The following is a 20184-nucleotide window of genomic DNA, read 5'->3' on the forward strand; positions in this document are numbered from 1 at the left end:
TACAGAGAAAATCAGAGGGGGGGGGCTCTGAGTAGAGTACAGCACCTCCGCCGTGGCAGCTTATTTCTCGACCTTGACCTTTGATCTTAACATGTATTAATTGGAGCAGATTTTCATAAACTCAAATAGGAATCAAGTTTGAAGTCTCTGTGACAACGATGTTCAAACTTATGGCTGATTACGTAAATTGGACATTTTGCTTGACCGTGATCTTGACCTTTGACCTTGGGATTCCAAAATTCAATCATTTTCAGCATTTTACATAGCAGTTAATCCCAGCAAGTTTCATTACTCTACGATTAAGATTGTGGCCAGGAAGCTGTTCACAAAGAAACACACAAACAAGAGGTAAAACATAACCTCCTTCCAACTTCGTTGTCGGAGGTAAAAATGGACCTCGTACATGGTTAATATGCTGACTTTGATTAAATTGAAACGTTAATTAATTTTTACGACGAGTGGATAACAGAAATCATAGAATATTCACGGATTATAACGAGACTCTGAAACCACATTAAGAATATCCCCCAATATAGAAATAAGTCTAAAATTGCAATTATAATTGATAAGAGTAACAACGAAAGCACAATTTAATTCGTATTTTAAATACTATTTTCATTACTCCTTGTCATTGGGGTAAACACGTACGAATTTTTGCATGTTTGTACGTGTATATATATATATATATATATATATATATATATATATATATATATATATATATATATGTATATATATATATATATGTATGTATGTATATGTGTCTATGTATATGTATGTGCATATATATATGTGTATATATATATATATATATATATATATATATATGTATGTCTATTTATATATATATATATATATATATATATATATATATATACATACATATATATACAGTATTTGTATATATAGGTAGTAGGTTGGCCAGGGCACCAGCCACCCGTTGAGATACTACCGCTAGAGAGTTATGGGTCCTTTGACTGGCCAGACAGTACTAGATTAGATTCTTCTCTCTGGTTACGGTTCATTTTCCCGTTGCCTACACATACACAGAATAGTCTGGCCTATTCTTTACATATTCTCCTCTGTCCTCATACACCTGACAACACTGAAAATATCAAACAATTTTTCTTTTCTCATGAAGTTAACTACTTCACTGTAATTGTTCAGTGGCCACTTTCCTCTTGGTAAGGGTAGAAGAGACTCTTTAGCTATAGTAAACAGCTCTTCTAGGAGAAGGACACTCTGAAATTAAACCATTGTTCTCTAGTCTTAGGTAGTGTCATAGCCTCTGTACGATGGTCTTCCACTGTATTGGGTTAGAGTTATCTTGCTTGAGGGTACTCTCGGGCACACTATTCTATATTGTTTCTCTTCCTTTTGTTTTGTTAAAAAAATTTATAGTTTATATAGGAGATATTCATTTTAATATTGTAGCTATTCTTAAAATATTTTATTTTTCCTTTTTCCTTTCCTCACTGGGCTATTTTCCTTGTTGGAGGCCCTGGGCTTATAGCATCCTGCTTTTCCAACTAGGGTTGTAACCTAGCAAGTAATAATAATAATAATAATAATAATAATAATAATACATAAATATGTATATAAAAATATATATACATATATATATATATATATATATATTATATATATAAATATATATATATATATATATGTATATACATATATATATATATATATATATATATATATATATATATACATGTATATATTATATATATAAATATATATATATATATATATATATATATATATATATATATATATATATATATATATATATATATATATATTATATATATAAATATATATGTATATACATACATATATATATAATATATATATATATATATATATATATATATATACATATATATATATATATATATATATATATATATATATATGTGTGTGTGTGTGTGTGTGTGTATACATTTCTTTTAATTATGAAAATATCAATGACATTAGGACGTTTCTCTTGTTACTCTGTGTAGTTCTCTCGGCCATGCTGTTCTATCTAGTTTCTCTTCCTCTTGTTTTGTTAAAGTTTTTATAGTTTATATATGAAGGATCTTATGTAATGTTGTTACAGTTCTTGAAATATTTCATTATGATTTTCTTTTTTGCTTCTCTTGTTGATTATTTATTTCCTTGTTTCTTGTCCTCACTGGGCTATTTTTTCCTGCTGGAGTCCAGGACCTTATAGCATTTTTCTTTTCCAAATAGGGTTGTAGCCTAGCTTGTAATAATAATGATAATAATAACAATATAATAATGATGATGATAATAATAATAATAATAACAATAGTATAACGTATGTGTATTTTACACACAATTACTTTGAACATAATAACATTTCTTGGGTGTTTATAAATAAGTAGAAATAATGTGTTCAATTGCATAACATTCATTTATTTATTGTCTTATTTCCTTCCCTCACTGGGCTATTTCTCCCTGTTGGAGCCCTTGGGCTTATAGCATCTTGCTTTTCCAACTAGGCCTGTAGCTTAGCTGATAATAATAATAATAATAATAATAATAATAATAATTCAGTTGACTCCTAAGATATATGCAATCTCATGATACAGATATACTGTCTACATGTAAATAATTCTATTTTCCATTGAAATAATTGTTTTTTTTTTCCCAGATATTTCATGCATTGGATTTCAAGATCTCTCGAGTATTCTGTATTTCACATTTCAAAACTTCAAATTATGAATTTTATGTCATTTGAAGCTGAATATCTAAAAAAAATAATAGTTGTTTTTTCTCAATCATCACATATTTTCCCCTTCCGGCTGATATCAATATATCCGTGGCTTCAAAAAACTCAATACAATTTTCTTCTTCTCTCACAGATATGTCAATTTATTGACTAGATTAAACACAGAAATTGTAAGCTGTTATCCACAGAGGGAGAGCCAACCCCTTCCTCTCACTTTCACAGTTCCAGACCAACTAACTAAGGCGGCAGAGGCGCATGTGTTTGACCGTTTCCTTCCTTGGGTTACCTTAAGCGCCTCGGTTGTCAGATGTAAGACAACTTCCAGCACAGCTCAGTTGACTATATCTTCCCTAAATCTCTCTTTTTCTCTTTTTAATCGTCTCGCTTTATCTTCTCATCCTCTTCTCCCCATTCCAGTGGGTGCTTCCCTTTCTTATCTTTCCCCTTTAGTGGGAGACCCAAGAGATGTTTATGCCGAATTAATCGGTTCGGCTTATTTTACCTGGCCTTTTTTTTCCCCCCGACATACCGGGCGGGTAAAATTCTCGCTCTTGGAAAAGTGACTTTAGAAAGAGCTACGTTAACTTTATCATTTCTGAGCGACCTGTGAGTTCATGGCTAACTCTGCTTAGTCATTAATAGGCAATGTCTGGCTCTCCCGGGTCCTAGCATGCACGGAGGGAGGTCTTAAGCGTTGGTCACAGTCGGACACAAGAATTCTTTGCACACCTCTCTCTGGGCAAGTGCATAGGTGCACTTTCTCAGAGTGGGGTGTGCCAGATCTTCCTGTGTCCGACTGTACATAGAAATGTTAGCTCTGTCGTTCATGAGCAGCCTTCAAAATGTATAATAAAAACGGGCGAAATTCCAAAGTAAAAATAGAAAAATCTAGCTAATATTTGCGCCTTTTGAAAAATTAACTCGATTTTTATACATACTTAAGCCGGGGACATTTTCCATTATGTTGCTCTGGTTTTCGTTTATATAGAGAAACTTTGCAAAATATAAATATTACAACTTCATTATATACATAAAGGTTTCATCTGAATTTCTCAAAGAAATAATACATCTTGTCTCAAAACCCTATTTCATGTGTTATTATAATAGCTCAGGGCTCAGGGGCATAGGAGCAGTGGGGGCTGGGGGGGGGGGGGGCCTATAGCCCTCTCCCACTTTTTTTTGCTGAAAATATGCGTTTAAACATTTAGATTTACATATTGTAAATGCATTTCATCTCTGGCAACAGCCCTTGTACAGTCTCACCCTCCCACCCCACACCCGCCACCTAAGTATCATGTTAGTACCCAGCATCATAGTTTCACAGTCCCGTCACTCGTCACTCTCTTAGTTTTAGAGAGAGCAGCCCCCATATGGGGAATCAAGCCACTTATAATGTTTGACCCCCAGTGCATACCGTGCAAACATATGTTAATCTATCCATCATTACCAAACACTATTATAGTAACACACTACATCATTGAAAACATGACACACGCGAACACATGTAGTTGACGAATGTCGTACATATAAACATATGCATGGATGTATATATATATATATATATATATATATATATATATATATATATATATATATATATATATATATGTATATATATACATATATAGGCCTATATATACATATATATAGGCCTATATATATATATATAGGCCTATATATATATATATATATATATATATATATATATATATATATATATATATATATATATGTATATATATATATAGGCCTATATATATGTATATATATAGGCTTATATATATGTATATATATATATATATATATATATATAGGCTTATATATATATATATATATATAATTTCTTCATAATTCTTTTTAAATATGTATACCTTTATATAATTTCAGAGCTTACGAAGTATTAATTATACATTATTCATACACTTTTCATATGTATATTTTCTGGTCTCAGGCATGACTTTCCAATATGTATGTTTATATTATAAATATGCTTGTTCTTAATTTTGCTTACTTACAATTCTATATATATATATATATATATATATATATATATATATATATATATATATAAAACTAAATTCAGTTATTTTAATATATGTTGTACAAGACAACAGCAATATTGGAATGCAAGTTGAAACTTGTAGAACTATTTGATTTACCTAATGTTATCATTTATGTAGATTCACGAAATAAACAAATTAAAAGAATCAAATTTACTGTATTCTGTTCTCACAAGGTCTGATGCTTCATGTTATTATTATTCATTGAGTAATATGAATTGCTTTGTTATAGTTTTGACATCGTCATATTTACGTTCACTGTGATCGTGTTAACCACTTTGAGTCATGAACATTTGTCAAAACATAATGATGTTTTATCAGTTGTACCAAACAGTTTATGAAAATAAACTCACTGAAATGAAACAATGTATCAACCATTGTTTTTATAAAATATACAATTAGTTGGTGAGAATAAAATTAATCATGAACCATTGTTGTTTTTAAACGGGGAGTTCACTAGGTCTATGTGCCGTGTATGACGGTACGCAATCTTATTCATAAAACTGCTATTTCTTTATATAAAGACTACCTTACACATATAAATTCCACCATATTATGATCAATTTCAGGTATACACTAATCATACATTGATTCCCAAGACACATTAGAGTATTTCTGACTTTTGTCATTGACATTATTTTAAAACAGTACATGATGGCAAATATGTCAAATTTGTTGCGGAATATTACGTAAGAAAAAACCGATATCCTTGACTTGATCGATATTGCCAATGAGTTTGTAGCAAAGAATCAACATCGTCAGTATATTTTTGGTATATTCTCCAAGTAGGCCTATCAGTATATATATATATATAAATATATATATATATATATATATATATATATATATATATATATATATGTATATATATACGCCCTTGACACACACACACACACATGCAAACTCACTGCATTTGTTCCTGGGGTAGAATCTTTAATGATGATGATATACATATACAAATACGTTTGATATATACCCATAGGTAATGGATATTGGTATTATAGAACAAAGGAATAAGAGGAAAAGAAATATCAAATTGGAGAGAGAGAGAGAGAGAGAGAGAGAGAGAGAGAGAGAGAGAGAGAGAGAGAGAGAGATTATCATATTGTATATATTTCCTATAATGCTACACGTAGGCCTAAGTTTTGATTAGCCTCTCTTGTGCCAAATGTAATTAGAATGTCTAATGCAGTATCAATATTAGTAAGGGAAATAATGTTGTTAGGAGGAAATGTGGCAACGCTGCTCATCTGTCACTCGAATCATTTTTTTTTTAAATATCAAATAGTTCTATATTGTTTATAATGTGTCATTTAATGTTATTTTCATTATATTACCTATATCATTTCTCCTACATTATAAAATGCAAATTTTCACACACACACACACACACACACACACACACACACACATATATATATATATATATATATATATATATATATATATATATATATTCTAATAGACTTATCAACGTCTAGAAATCTGATATGTTCAAGGTATTATGGTTGCACAAACACACGCACACACACATTTACCATACCAAGCAACAAGGTCTATAGACCTTGCCAAGCAAGCTGCTCCTTGCAACGGACCGTCGATGTTATTACTATCCCATTTCGCTAGACAAACTGCAAGGCAAAATAATCATCTTCTCAGGTAATTAAGCCAAAAATATTCAAACAATAGAAGAAAAATTCACAACAAACAATGGCGTAGGCCTAGTTTTACGTATCAAATTCATTCACTTTATCCTAATCGCGAAATATACGTATCTTGTGTTCGAATGTCTTTAATTCTAACTTCAACTTCGCATAAGTTGTTAACATTGTAAAGGTTTTACAGTTTTAAGTATAGAATAGGCATCTGTGAATCAAGTTACTTGGTCAACCGCCAAATTAAACGAGAAATTTCTAATATAAATTTAAGATTCACAACTTTAAATCCAAATTTAGAAAACGAAGCCGATATTGATAAGTCAAATCGAACATTTGACTTTTGAGAAGAGAAGTCTTATGACGTTTCGTTCGAATGTGCTCTCTCTCTCTCTCTCTCTCTCTCTCTCTCTCTCTCTCTCTCTCTCTCTCTGAATACAGTATATATATATATATATATATATATATATATATATATATATATATATATATATATATATATATATATATATATATATTCAGAGAGAGAGAGAGAGAGAGAGAGAGAGAGAGAGAGAGATTCAGAGAGAGAGAGAGAGAGAGAGAGAGAGAGAGAGAGAGCAAAGTTAAGAGACGTATGCTATTGTAAAAAGGCAACGGAAATAATCACCCTTACTGTCTGACATCGTAAGGGCGAGAACAGTTTGCTCCAGTGTTATTATACAATATGAAAGACTGTGTACTCATTTACCCTTATTAGGGAATTTTGTTTATTGTCGTATTAGATTAGATATTTCAAATTGACTTTTCCCGTCATATTCAAATGAACAGTAATATGGTTTATCATTAGGCCTATGATTTCATGCAATCAGCGGTAACTGAACCGTTTAAATAAGTTTTTTTTTTTTTAACGTTTACTTAAATATTCTTCGTATGAACTTGATCAAGTGATTAGCCCAGTTACCTGCTCTCTCTCTCTCTCTCTCTCTCTCTCTCTCTCTCTCTCTCTCTCTCTCTCTCTCTCTCTCTGAGTTGTATTTGTGTGCCGGTGAAGTGAACACTTGTGCGTCCCTAAAAATATCCTGATTTAACGCGGATAACAAAAAGGCTATCGAGTAAATATAGCTACAAGTTTTCGTGAATAGTCGGTGATTAGTTTGAGGGCAGAAAAGTGAGATAAATCGTCGGCATAGGATAGTTATCTTGTGAATTAATAAAAATCTGATCAAGATGGCATTGTATAACACAGGCAACTCGTGGAGAGACATCGCTGGAGTCAGCAAAGGCAAATTTCATGAGTTGGCGAAACAGGAGCTCGACCGATTGACAACAGATGTCACTAGCAGCTCCAACCAGTGTGACGGAAAAATATTCGCAGACATATTGAAACAATATGATCCAATAGACTGGAACAAATCTGCGGAAAACATCAGTAAAATAATTGAAGAAATTCCAAAGAAGATCCAAGTGTTAAAGAGACTTATAAAGAAAGTCTACATCAATCAACACATTCCATCAAAGAACAATAACAAGTCCAATATGGTGAATATGCTGATTGATGCATTGGGAAAAAGAATGCCAAAATGGTGTAATACATGTAAGATATGGTATTCCATTAATAATCCTCAACAACTGATTAGAAAATGTAATGACTGTAATGTTCCAAAACACCCCACATGTGCTGAAATACAGCAAAAAATAAAAAATAGAGACACAAAGGTATTCTGCTCAACATGCTTAGTCTGGATAGAAAATATAATCAAGTCGAGACTAAAGCTGCAAATAGTTGAAGAAGAAGAAGAAGAAGAAGAAGAAGAAGAAAAAGAAGAAGAAGAGAACAATGAACAGGATATGTGTAAGGATGCAGAGGAAATCATTGATATAACTTATGATGCCATCCAACAACATACTTATGAAGAAATAAATTATCAGATGGAAACAAATAATAGACCCAAGAGACTCTACCCGGACCTACATACTTTTAGGGAAGAGCAAGAACAAGAAAAAAAAGAAAAGAAAGATATAGTCTGTAATAGGCTGAAACGAGGGAATTGCAAATTTGGCGAAAGATGCTACTACAAGCATCCAAAGATATGCCATAATTATGAAATATATGGTAAATGTGCGTATTTAGACGGATATGGAGACGAATGCAGAGATCTCCATCCAAAAATATGCAAAACCCTAAAAGAAGGAAAAGGATGCAGTTTCAACAAAAAATGTCGATATATGCATCCTGCAACTATGAATGAGAGTAAGAAAACTCAGCAAACTGAAAAGAAAAACAAAAATGAAACAAAAAAAGAAACAAAAAAGCAGGCCGCGTATATACCGCACTATGCACCAAAAAAGGCCTTTCAACCTAAATCTCCACAAATAGAGCCCAACTACAAAGAATGCATATATAATGCCAGGGGTTGGTGCAGATATGGGGATAATTGCAGGTTTACACACAAAAATAAATATGAAGGCGAAAGAACAAATATTATGGAAAAGTTGGATTTTTTAATGGCAGAATTCCGAGAAATGAAGAAAAGAACATCATATCAGAACAGGAAGGAAGCATGGGAGAATCCATATTATTACCAATATTAAATAATGGGAATGAAACACAAACCGTAATAGTGATGAATGCACAGGGTTTAGTCACGAGTAACTCTAAAAGGAAAATAGAGTTCCTAGAAGAACTAACCCAAATTGAAAAAATAGATATATTAAATATAAGTGAAACATGGTATTCCCAAGAGACTGGCAGTGATGACCAGATAAAGGGTTTCCAAACTTATAGATCAGACAGAAAAAATAGGAATCAAGGGGGAACCGCAATATATGGAAGAGACATAAATCAAGGAAAAGTCTGTGAAAAATACAGCAACACAGAATGTGAATTGATTGCGGTAGAATTTGAATTTGAAAAACTAGTGAATATTGTAGTTTACAGACCCCCAAATACTAAGGAGTTTGACATAATAATAGAAAAAATAGATGATATATGTAGAAATCATAAAGACCGGAATATACTCCTATCCGGAGATTTTAACTTTCCTTTCGTGGATTGGAAAGAACGGATAGAAGAAAGTGGTTGTATGTATACATATAAAAAAGAGAGTAATAGTAGCGCAGAAGATAAGAGGCAATTTGAAAAGCTTCAAGATATGCTATTAGAACATAATATGCAACAAATAAACCACATTCCAACAAGAAAGGAAAATGTCCTAGATCTAGTATTTGTGAATGAGGTGAATTATGTTAAAGAAATAATAGTGTATAACACGGGAATTTCAGACCACAATGTCATAGAATTGATAGTTCATTCCAAAGCAAGTGATCACAGAATTAATAAAAGCACAAAACTTTGGGAAGGATCTGGAAAATATAATTTTTACAGTAAGAATATAAAATGGTCAGAAATAAATGAAGAACTGAATAAAGAATGGAAAAATGTATTTATAAGTGATAATATACAGGTAAATACGGACATACTGTACAAAATACTGGAGAAAATTGTTGAAAAATATGTACCGAAAAAAAACAATAAACAAAAGACGTGCATACCAAGAGACAGAAAGATCTTATTTCAGAAAATTAGAAAGTGGAAGAAAAATCTTGCAAAAGAAAAAAATGTGTGGAAAATGAGGGAAATAAAATGTAAGATAGAAAATGCAGAACAAAAGATTATACAGTCGAAAGAAAATGAAAAAAGGGACTTAGAAGAAAGGACACTTCAAAATATAAAAAGAAACCCCAAAGTACTTTACTCCTATGCAAAAAAGATGAATAAAAGGAGAATAGAAATAGGCCCTCTAAGAATTGAAGGACGGCTAACGAATGAAAAAAAGGAAATATGCAGCATATTAGCAGAAAAATATAAGAGTGAGTTCACGCCAAGAATTGCGAATGAGAATAATGAAACAGAAATGAGAGAAGAAAATGTTGAATATCTAACTGATATAGATATTAATGAAGCAGATATTGTCACGGCTATAAACGAAATTAAAAATGGATCGGCAGCCGGACCAGATGGAGTTCCAGCGATTTTGTTAAAAAAAACTGCAAACACTATCGCGAAGCCGCTTGCAATACTGCTAAGACAGAGTGTAGATATGAGCGAGATATATGTTAAACATAAATTAGCTTATATAACCCCTATCTTCAAAAGTGGATCAAGACTAGAGGCAAGCAATTATAGACCTGTTAGTCTAACATCACATATTATGAAAGTGTATGAGAGGGTAATAAAAAAGAAAATAATGAACTATTTGGTCAAAAATAATTTGTTTAATATGGGTCAACACAGTTTCATACCTGGAAAAAGTACACAGACCCAACTGATAGCACACTATGAAAACATATACAATAATATGATAAATGAAAAAGACACAGATGTGATCTATCTAGATTTTGCAAAAGCCTTTGACAAGGTAGACCATAACATATTGGAGAAAAAAATGAGAAAGCATAATATTGTGGGAAAGATAGGAAAATGGGTAAAAGAATTCCTGCAAAACAGAAAACAGATAGTGGTTGCAAATGACGAGAAATCAGATGAAGCCCAGGTAATATCTGGTGTGCCCCAAGGTACGGTATTAGCTGCACTGCTATTTGTTATTATGATCTCAGACATAGACTGTGATGTTGAAAACTCCGTAGTGAGAAGTTTCGCCGATGACACAAGAATAAGTAGAGAAATTACTTGTGATGAAGATAGGAACTCACTACAAAGAGATCTAAACAAAATATATGAATGGGCGGAGATAAATAGGATGGTATTTAACTCCGATAAATTCGAATCAATAAATTATGGAAACAGAGAAGGAATGGTGTATGCATACAAGGGACCTAATAATGAGACAATCACAAACAAGGAAGCAATTAAAGACCTTGGTGTAATTTTAAATAGGAATATGTTATGCAACGACCAAATAGCAACGCTGTTGGCTAAATGTAAAGCAAAAATGGGAATGTTATTCAGACACTTTAAAACAAGAAAAGCTGAACACATGATTATGCTTTACAAAACTTATGTGCGTAGTACACTCGAGTACTGCAATGTGATATGGTACCCACACTACCAAAAGGATATTGCGCAAATAGAGAGTGTACAAAGGTCCTATACTGCTAGAATAGAAGGAGTTAAGGACCTTGACTACTGGGAAAGACTGCAATTTTTAAAACTATACAGTCTAGAAAGGAGAAGAGAACGCTACATGATAATACAAGCATGGAAGCAAATAGAAGGAATTGCTGAAAACATCATGGAGCTTAAAATATCAGAAAGAGCAAGCCGAGGTAGATTAATAGTGCCAAAAAGCATTCCAGGTAAACTGAGAAAGGCGCACAGGACATTAATCCACTACGCACCAGCATCGATAATGCAGCGACTATTTAATGTGCTGCCAGCTCATCTAAGAAACATATCAGGAGTGAGCGTAGATGTGTTTAAGAATAAGCTCGATAAATACCTAAGATGCATCCCAGACCATCCAAGACTGGAAGATGCAAAATACACCGGAAGATGCATTAGCAACTCTCTGGTGGATATACGAGGTGCCTCACACTGAGGGACCTGGGGGAACCCAAACAAAAAATAAGGCAATAAGGCAATAAGGCTCTCTCTCTCTCTCATCCATTAACTATCGCATATTATTCTAGGAGTTTTATTCCAGCTGTTACCAAGTTGGGGAACGAACTCTTTAACTAGATAATTGATTTATTTCTTTATTTCCTTTCCTCACTGGGCTATTTTCCCCCATTAAAGCCCTTGGGCTTATAGCATCTTGCTTTACGAACTAAGGTTGTAGCTTAGGTAATAATAATAATAATAATAATAATGATAATAATAGTTCTACTAAAATTACTTAAGTAATGAAAAATGACTTAAGCCATCGTAGTAATGGAAAAGGAACCACCCTTGGCGTAAGGGTCAGATTTAGCTCGGCCACCTTATACTGAAGTCTCTGGCACTTTACATTAAGAAATGATTAACAATAATTATGGCTCGTTCTATCAGTATCCATTTTCAAAGTTTAATACTTATGCATTCCAGTACTCTCTCTCTCTCTCTCTCTCTCTCTCTCTCTCTCTCTCTCTCTCTCTCTCTCTCTCTCTCTTTTAGTAGGGCTTGATTCCCTTGTCGTGTGTAGTAAAAGTTCATTTTAACATATCAGGAATAAGGAAGGACAGAGAAAGGGAGAAATAACTGATATATTTAATAATTGTTGATATACCCACATCACACGTACCCAGAGAGAGAGAGAGAGAGAGAGAGAGAGAGAGAGAGAGAGAGAGAGAGAGAGAGAGAGAGAGAGAGAGCAAAAAATTACTAACTATCCCACACTCTCCACCTTCCTATCTAACCCCACATCTGGTCGCTGCAATCTCGCCATCCTTGCAAACTGAGGATGAGGGGTTTGGGGGAGCCTATAGGTCTATCTGATGAGTCATCAGCAGCCATTCTCTGGCCGTCCTTGGTCCCAGCTTGGGTGGAGAGGTGGCTTAGGCGCTGATCATATGTATATATGGTCAGTCTTCGGAGCATTGTCCTGCTCAATAGGACAATGTAACTGTCCCTTGCCTCTGTCACTCATGAGCGGCTTTTAAACCTTTACCGGACCTAATATTATATAGGTTTCCAATCCATCCTATTCTGGCAAAAGAAACTGCAATATCTCGCAGACTATTACTTAAAACCTTTAGAAAACTCTCTCTCTCTCTCTCTCTCTCTCTCTCTCTCTCTCTCTCTCTCTGGTGTTTGTTATTCACGATGTTGATAGTACTGTTTTTGTTCTGTGTTTTTGTTCTTGATGTATTTGCTGATTGTTGTTTGAGATGTTGTTGCTACTGTTGTTGTTCTTTGTGTTGTTCCTACTGTTGTTGTTTTCTATTGTTGTTCTTTATGTCATTGCTACTGTTGTTGTTCTTTATGTCGTTGCTACTGTTGTTGTTCTGTGTTGTTGTTCTCTATGTTGTTTCAACTGTTGTTGTTCTGTGTTGTTCTTTATATTGCTGCTATTGTTGTTGTTCTGTGTTGTTGTTCTTTATGTTGTTGCTACTGTTGTTGTTCTGTGTTGTTGTTCTTTATGTTGCTGCTACTGTTGTTGTTCTGTGTTGTTGTTCTTTATGTTGTTGCAACTGGTGCTGTTCTGTGTTGTTGTTCTTTGTGTCGTTGCTACTGCTGTTGTTCTGTGTTGTTGTTCTTTATGTTGTTGCAACTGTTGTTGTTCTGTGTTGTTGTCCTTTATGTTGCTGCTACTGTTGTTGTTCTGTGTTGTTGTTCTTTATGTTGTTGCTACAGTTATTGTTCTGTTGTTGTTTTTTATGCTGTTGCTACTGGTGTTGTTCTTGATATTGTTGCTACTGTTGTTCTTTATGTTTCTGCTACTGTTGTTGTTCTTTGTTGTTGTTCTTTATGTTGTAGCTACTGTTGTTGTTCTTTATGTTGTTGCTACTGTTGTTGTTCTGTGTTGTTGTTTTTTATGCTGTTGCTACTGGTGTTGTTCTTGATATTGTTGCTACTGTTGTTCTTTATGTTTCTGCTACTATTGTTGTTCTGTGTTGTTGTTCTTTATGTTGTTGCTACTGTTGTTTTTTGTGTTGTTGTTATTTATGTTGCTGCTACTGTTGTTGTTCTGTGTTGTTGTTCTTTATGTTGTGTTGTTGTTCTGTGTTGTTGTTCTTTATGTCGTTGCTGCTTTTGTTGTTCTGTGATGTTGTTGCTACTATTTTTGTTCTGTGTGGTTGTTCTTTATGTTGTTGGTACTGTTGTTGTTCTGTGTTGTTGTTTTTTATGCTGTTGCTACTGGTGTTGTTCTTGATATTGTTGCTACTGTTGTTCTTTATGTTGTTGCTACTGTTGTTGTTCTGTGTTGTTCTTTATGTTGTAGCTACTGTTGTTGTTCTGTGTTGTTGTTCTTGGTGTTGTTGCTACTGTTGTTGTTCTGTGTTGTTGTTCTTCATGTTGTTTCTACTGTTGTTGTTTTGTGTTGTTGTTCTTTATGATGTTACTGTTGTTGTTCTGTGTTGTTGTTCTTTATGTTGTTGTTCTGTGTTGTACTTTATGTTGTTGCTACTATTGTTGTTGCTACTGTTGTTGTTCTGTTTTGTTGTTTTTTGTGTTGTTGCTACTGTTGTTGTTCTCTATTGTTGTTCTTTATGTCATTGCTACTGTTGTTGTTCTGTGTTGTTGTTCTTTAGGTCATTGCTACTGTTGTTGTTCTGTGTTGTTGTCCTTTATGTTGGTGTTACTGTTGTTGTTCTGTGTTGTGGTTTTCTTTATGTTGTTGCTACTATTGTTGTTCTGGGTTGTTGTTTTTTTATGTCATTGCTACTGTTGTTGTTCTGTGTTGTTGTTCTTTATGCTGTTGCTACTGTTGTTGTTCTGTGTTGTTGTTCTTTGTGTCATTGCTACTGTTGTTGTTCTGTGTTGTTGTTCTTTATGTTGCTGCTACTGTTGTTGTTCTGTGTTGTTGTTCTTTATGTTGTTGCAACTGTTGTTGTTCTGTGTTGTTGTTCTTTATGTCTTTGCTACTGTTGTTGTTCTTTATGTCGTTGCTGCTGTTGTTGTTCTGTGATTTTGTTCTTAATGTTGTTGCTACTGTTGTTGTTCTGTGTTGTTGTTCTTTATGTTGTTGCAACTGTTGTTGTTCTGTGTTGTTGTTCTTTATGTCGTTGCTACTGTTGTTGTTCTGTGCTGTTGTTCTTTATGTTGTTACTACTGTTGTTGATCTGTGTTGTTGTCGTTTATGTTGTTGCTACTGTTGTTGTTCTGTGTTGTTGTTCTTTATGTTGCTGCTACTGTTGTTGTTCTGTGTTTTTATTGTTCCGTGTTGATGTTGCTACTGTTGTTGTTTTTTTATGTTGTTGCAACTGTTGTTGTTCTTGATGTTATTGCTACTGTTCTTGTTCCTGGAATTATTGCTCTTAATGTTGTCGTTGTTTCCATCGTTGTTGTTTTCTATGTTGTTTCTAATGTTGTTTTTCTTGGTGTTATTAAAACCTTCACTGTTGTTTTTCTTGATATCTTAATTCCTGATGTTTCAGTGTTATTTTTCTTGGGATATTGTTTCTAATGTTGTTGTTCTTAATGACATTTTCCTTTAAAGTTGTAAAACTAATGATGATGAAATTAAGATGAAGAAGATTCCTAGTCTGTAATTGAAGGCAGTTGGATTCGAACGTTCAAAGGGATTTGACTTCATCTTCATATATAATATTTATTTATAACACAACATAACTCAAGGCTTGTAATGCTTAAATAAAATTATGAATTTTTTTTTGATGAATTCAATGATAGTTGTATCGCAAATAACATATTTGGAATCACTTATGTTCAATTGAAGTCAAAATTAAGGACATACGAACGCAAATAGAACACTATTGTTGCTACACTGGTGTCAAATCTTAACTCGAACGAATACTCGAAGTGATTTGACTTCGTCTTCATTTGTTAATTTTATATGAAACAATTGGAACATTAAGTGAGTTTAGCAGTTCCTAATGATTAGAATTAATGTATTTTTGTTGAATTTAAGCATATATGTACCGGGAACAACTGGTATTATAAATACTTGTCCAAATGAAGTCAAACTTGAACACATACGAACGCAAATACTTAAGAAATGGTTGCAATGTTACCCCTTTATTTTAAGGCTGAGATCAATCTAAAACGAACGAAAGAGATTTGTCAAATCATAAATTGAGTTCCCAAATGTAGTTTATTATGTTTTACTATAAACTAAATGATAAACTTTTAGGTCTTAAGTGACATTAATAATGAATTTCTTTGCTAAAATGTGTTTTTATCTTCAAGTAAATGTAAAGCAGGTGATACAGCAGAAGAATATGCTCAAGCCTAGTTGTTTCTTGTAGTGTCTGCAACCTCACCACCCATGTGAGGTAAGGATATGGTGTCTGGTGGAGCCTGTTGGTTTACCTGCTGACTCATCAGCAGCCATTGCCTGGTCTTCCCTGGGCCATTGATCATATCCCTAACCTCAGAGCCCCAACACATACCAACCCTGCCCATAACCACACACTACCCAAGTGTACATTAGCCCCACCCACTTTAACCCTACCTAAGCCCCCAGACCTGTCCCACTGAGTGCCAACTGGTTGGCTCCTCCTATTTATACCTTCCACCCATTTTGAATCAACCAATCACAGAACTCCATTTCAATTCAGCCAATCACAGCTCGTCCTCATCGAAACTTGTTGCCATATGTATAATAATCTTAGACACAGAACGAGGGATGAGGTTGCTACACCTACATGTCTTATCTGGCCTTGGCTGCGACCAACTACAGTTTACTAACTGTCAGATACATAATTATTTTCTCAGGTCAAGAGAAATCTTACAAAATTTCTGTACATTTTGTTCAATTATCGAGAGAAAATTTACATAAAAACAATGGCGTAGGTCTAGTTTTACAAATGAAATTCTTAATTTACAATATTCGCGAAATAAATAATTTTGTGTTCGAATGTCTTATTATATAACTTCGACTTCGCATAAGTAGTTGTCAATTTGAACTTTTAAGAGTTATCATAAGCACTTATAGGCCTACACTTAAAGCCTAAATTCCTTTATATAAAACTATGATTGATGAAATTACTTATTATAACAGTCGTTAGAGATATCAAAAACGAAGTCGCCGTCAATACAAATTGAACATATCCGAGAGGAGAAATCTTATGACGGTTCGTTCGTATGTTGCTTCTTTGGTGTCAATATTTTTCTTCCCTTGTTGTACTTTACAATACAAATTACTGTGTATTTATTTTTATGGATTTTGTTTATTATCATCTGTAATATATTTCAAATTGACTAAATCTGATAAAGGATCTGACCTTAGTTCAATGTTACTCGAGGGTGTGGGTGCGTGCGTGCGTGTGTGTGTGTGTGTATGTGTGTGTGCTTAGAAATATACAGAAAGTGGAAGATAGAAATTAAAGAAGAAGAATAAATAACTATGACTACAAACAACTGCATCTGTGATATTTATTTTTAGAACCAGAATAAAAACGTTAAAACTGAATATTATAAATAGATTCAAACGGGGAAGTCTAAATAAACTGTAATTTTTGTGAAAATAAGAAGACTTAAGCATTTTATTTTTAAACCTTACAGGGAAGACCTAAAGCAAATAATATGATAATTTTTATTTACTGAAAGAAATATAGAAAAGAAGTAAATATTTAGACATGATTTTGAGTAAAAGCAAAATAATATAATAGAAAGATAAACTAAATCGCTAGATTTTTAGAGGCGCCGTTGTAGAGGCCACATCTAAGGGTCTTGTTTTCAGAGGAATTGTCCCAAAATAGGGAAATTTCTAGTGAATCTGGGGAAAAACTTGTGAAAGTCACCATATTTTGGTTTGCTGCTGTGAATTATATTCCAACGTTTTTGGTTGAAAAAATTTATCTTATGAGAGACAATATATTATATAACGTACTTTGAGAAGATGATGAACTATAGGTAGCAATTGAAATAGCTCGTGTTGAAGAAGTACTATGGGAAAATTACCTCATATTTTGGGGAATTTTTTAGGGTATTCTGGGGATTTCCTGTGAGCAAGCTGTTGCTAATCCTATGTAAACAAGACGAAATCCACTTGGCAAACCTTTTGTACTAAAAGATTTTTTTAATCGTGTTTTTTGTGTATATAAAGTAAGTATCGTTTTGGTAATCCTAAGGTTTATACATTTAATGTTATGGGAACCTATTTATATAGGTGGTACACTTAAAATTGTTATGGAAATTATAAAAAAAAGGTTTGTTGACAGTTGAATGTCTTATGTGGGTTGTTAGCTGCCACGTGTTTCATGTTAGGTAGGGGTCCCCCATTACCGTAGGATTTATATATATATAATAATACCGTCTTCCTAACTTACCATCCAGGCCCATACCTAACCTGCCCCAGGATGTAAGGGTTTGACCTTATGGGGCAAAGACCCCTTCTCTTATTTGACCCAGAACACCTTGTCATTAGAAAGCATTAATTAATTCATTTTAACGTAATTTATGATATTGTGTCCACTTTAGATTCTGAAGGAGAATGATTGACATTTGATGAAATCCCAAAAAGCTAGGACTGATGAAACCACATTTTAATAAAGGGAAACACAAGAACACTACTTAACCTAAGGTTCCCCACCTAACCTAAAGTAACCTAGGAGCCGTATCCATACCTACCGAGAGCTGACTGCTGTATCCTTCGCTTACCCTAAGACTAAGTTGAGACTTAGTCTTAGGGTAAGCGAAGGATACAGCAGTCAGCTGTGTTTACTTCAAACCATCTTCACTCCTTGCAATGTAACACTGAATCCTATTTCATAAATCTTAAAACTTTCTTTTTTTCAATATTAAACTTACCCGATAATCATGTAGCTGTCAACTCCGTTGCCCGACAGAATTCTACGGAAGGGATACGCCAGCGATCGCTATACAAGAGGGGGGTGTACTCACAAGCGCCACCTGGGGCCAGGTACTGCAGTACTTCTTGTTGACACCACTTCAATTTTTCCTCTGTCGTGCTTCCGGCAAGACGTTCATGGATACGCTTATAATTTTGGAGTCTTGTTCACGGTTTTTGGTGAAGTATTGCTCTAAGATTTCAGCTTTCGCTATTCAGGAAGTTTTATTATTAGCTTAGCTAGCTTTTGGAATTAATTTGATTAATTATGGTGACGAAGAGAGTATGAACTCTCTTTCACCTTTAAGTGGCCGACCCTTCCCTTAGACGGAAGTGTTGGTGTCTAAGAGAGTATAGACTCTCTTTCTTAATTTTGCTTAACAAAAGTTATAGATTTATTTTATATCTCTCCGCCTTTTATAGGCCTCTTCGATTAACTTCCTTTTTTATAAATTTTTTATAAATTTATTAAAATTAATTTTTATATTTGTTTATATTCGACCTTTCCTAATAGTAGGCGGTCTTTTCTTGTACCGAAGTTAATTAACATTGAGCCCGTCATTTCGGTTTTACCTGTTAACATATTATGCTATTTTAATGTTTTTGAAAGAATTTCTTTGATAGTCTCGTACTGTTTCAAAGTTGAACTAACGTTTTGTTTTGTCTCTGCAGTTGTTGACGTTCAGAACGTTCAACTTGCGTTCTATCGTTACGATAGAGAGAGAATTTTCACGGTGTCACGTTGCAGTAAGAGTAAACCGTTTATAGCGTTTTGTTCATTCTTTCTTAGCTTAATGGTTTTAATTCTAATAAAGGAACTTTTTATTTGGGAAATCTTTCAGTTTTTTCCTTTAACAATAATATGTTTTAACGAGTATATATGATTGGGCTCTTCTCTCAGGTTCTAAGTCAAGAGAGAGAGAGAGAGAGAGATAGAGACGGAGGGAGAGAGAGCTGGATAAACGTTTCGTTCAAGCGAGTAACGTTGTTATCGTTTTTGCTCTTCTCCCTAGTCTCTTTAGGGGAAGAAGGTAAACGTTTCTAGAGTTTATTCTTGTTCTCAAGCTTTATGCGGTGAGAGATTTTAAACGTAGTTTATTTGATCTAGTGTTTAGTCTCTTTCCAGCCACTGATTTATTTATCTTTCATTAGATTTTTCTGTTACATTGTAATTCTGTTTTCGCAATTACTAACTTTTAAGGAAGGATAGAATTGCGTGTTTCAGGTACAAACCACTTAAAGTTTCGAGTTCAGTGAAATAAGTGCAAACAGAAATTCAAAAGTGATTAGCGCAAAGTGTGTCAGTGTTGTGCGTGAGGGTACTTCTGTGCGTG

The 20184-nt window shown here is 33.7% G+C and overlaps 1 long non-coding RNA gene across 2 annotated transcripts in view; it reads left to right on the forward strand.

Annotated features, from left to right (window-relative positions):
- The window catches only part of LOC137638344 (uncharacterized), a 171802-nt gene that overhangs the window by 16543 nt on the left and 135075 nt on the right, over positions 1-20184 (forward strand). The window contains exon 1 of one of the 2 annotated variants that reach the window (XR_011044080.1): positions 17882-18105. The exons of the other annotated variant lie outside the window; for it this stretch is intronic. This is a non-coding gene — a long non-coding RNA (uncharacterized lncRNA). Of the gene's footprint in view, positions 1-17881; positions 18106-20184 lie in introns of those variants that run through there. 2 annotated transcript variants of the gene reach the window in all.

Source organism: Palaemon carinicauda, chromosome 3 (assembly GCF_036898095.1).
Source record: "Palaemon carinicauda isolate YSFRI2023 chromosome 3, ASM3689809v2, whole genome shotgun sequence".
Classification (NCBI taxonomy): Eukaryota; Metazoa; Arthropoda; class Malacostraca; order Decapoda; family Palaemonidae; genus Palaemon; species Palaemon carinicauda.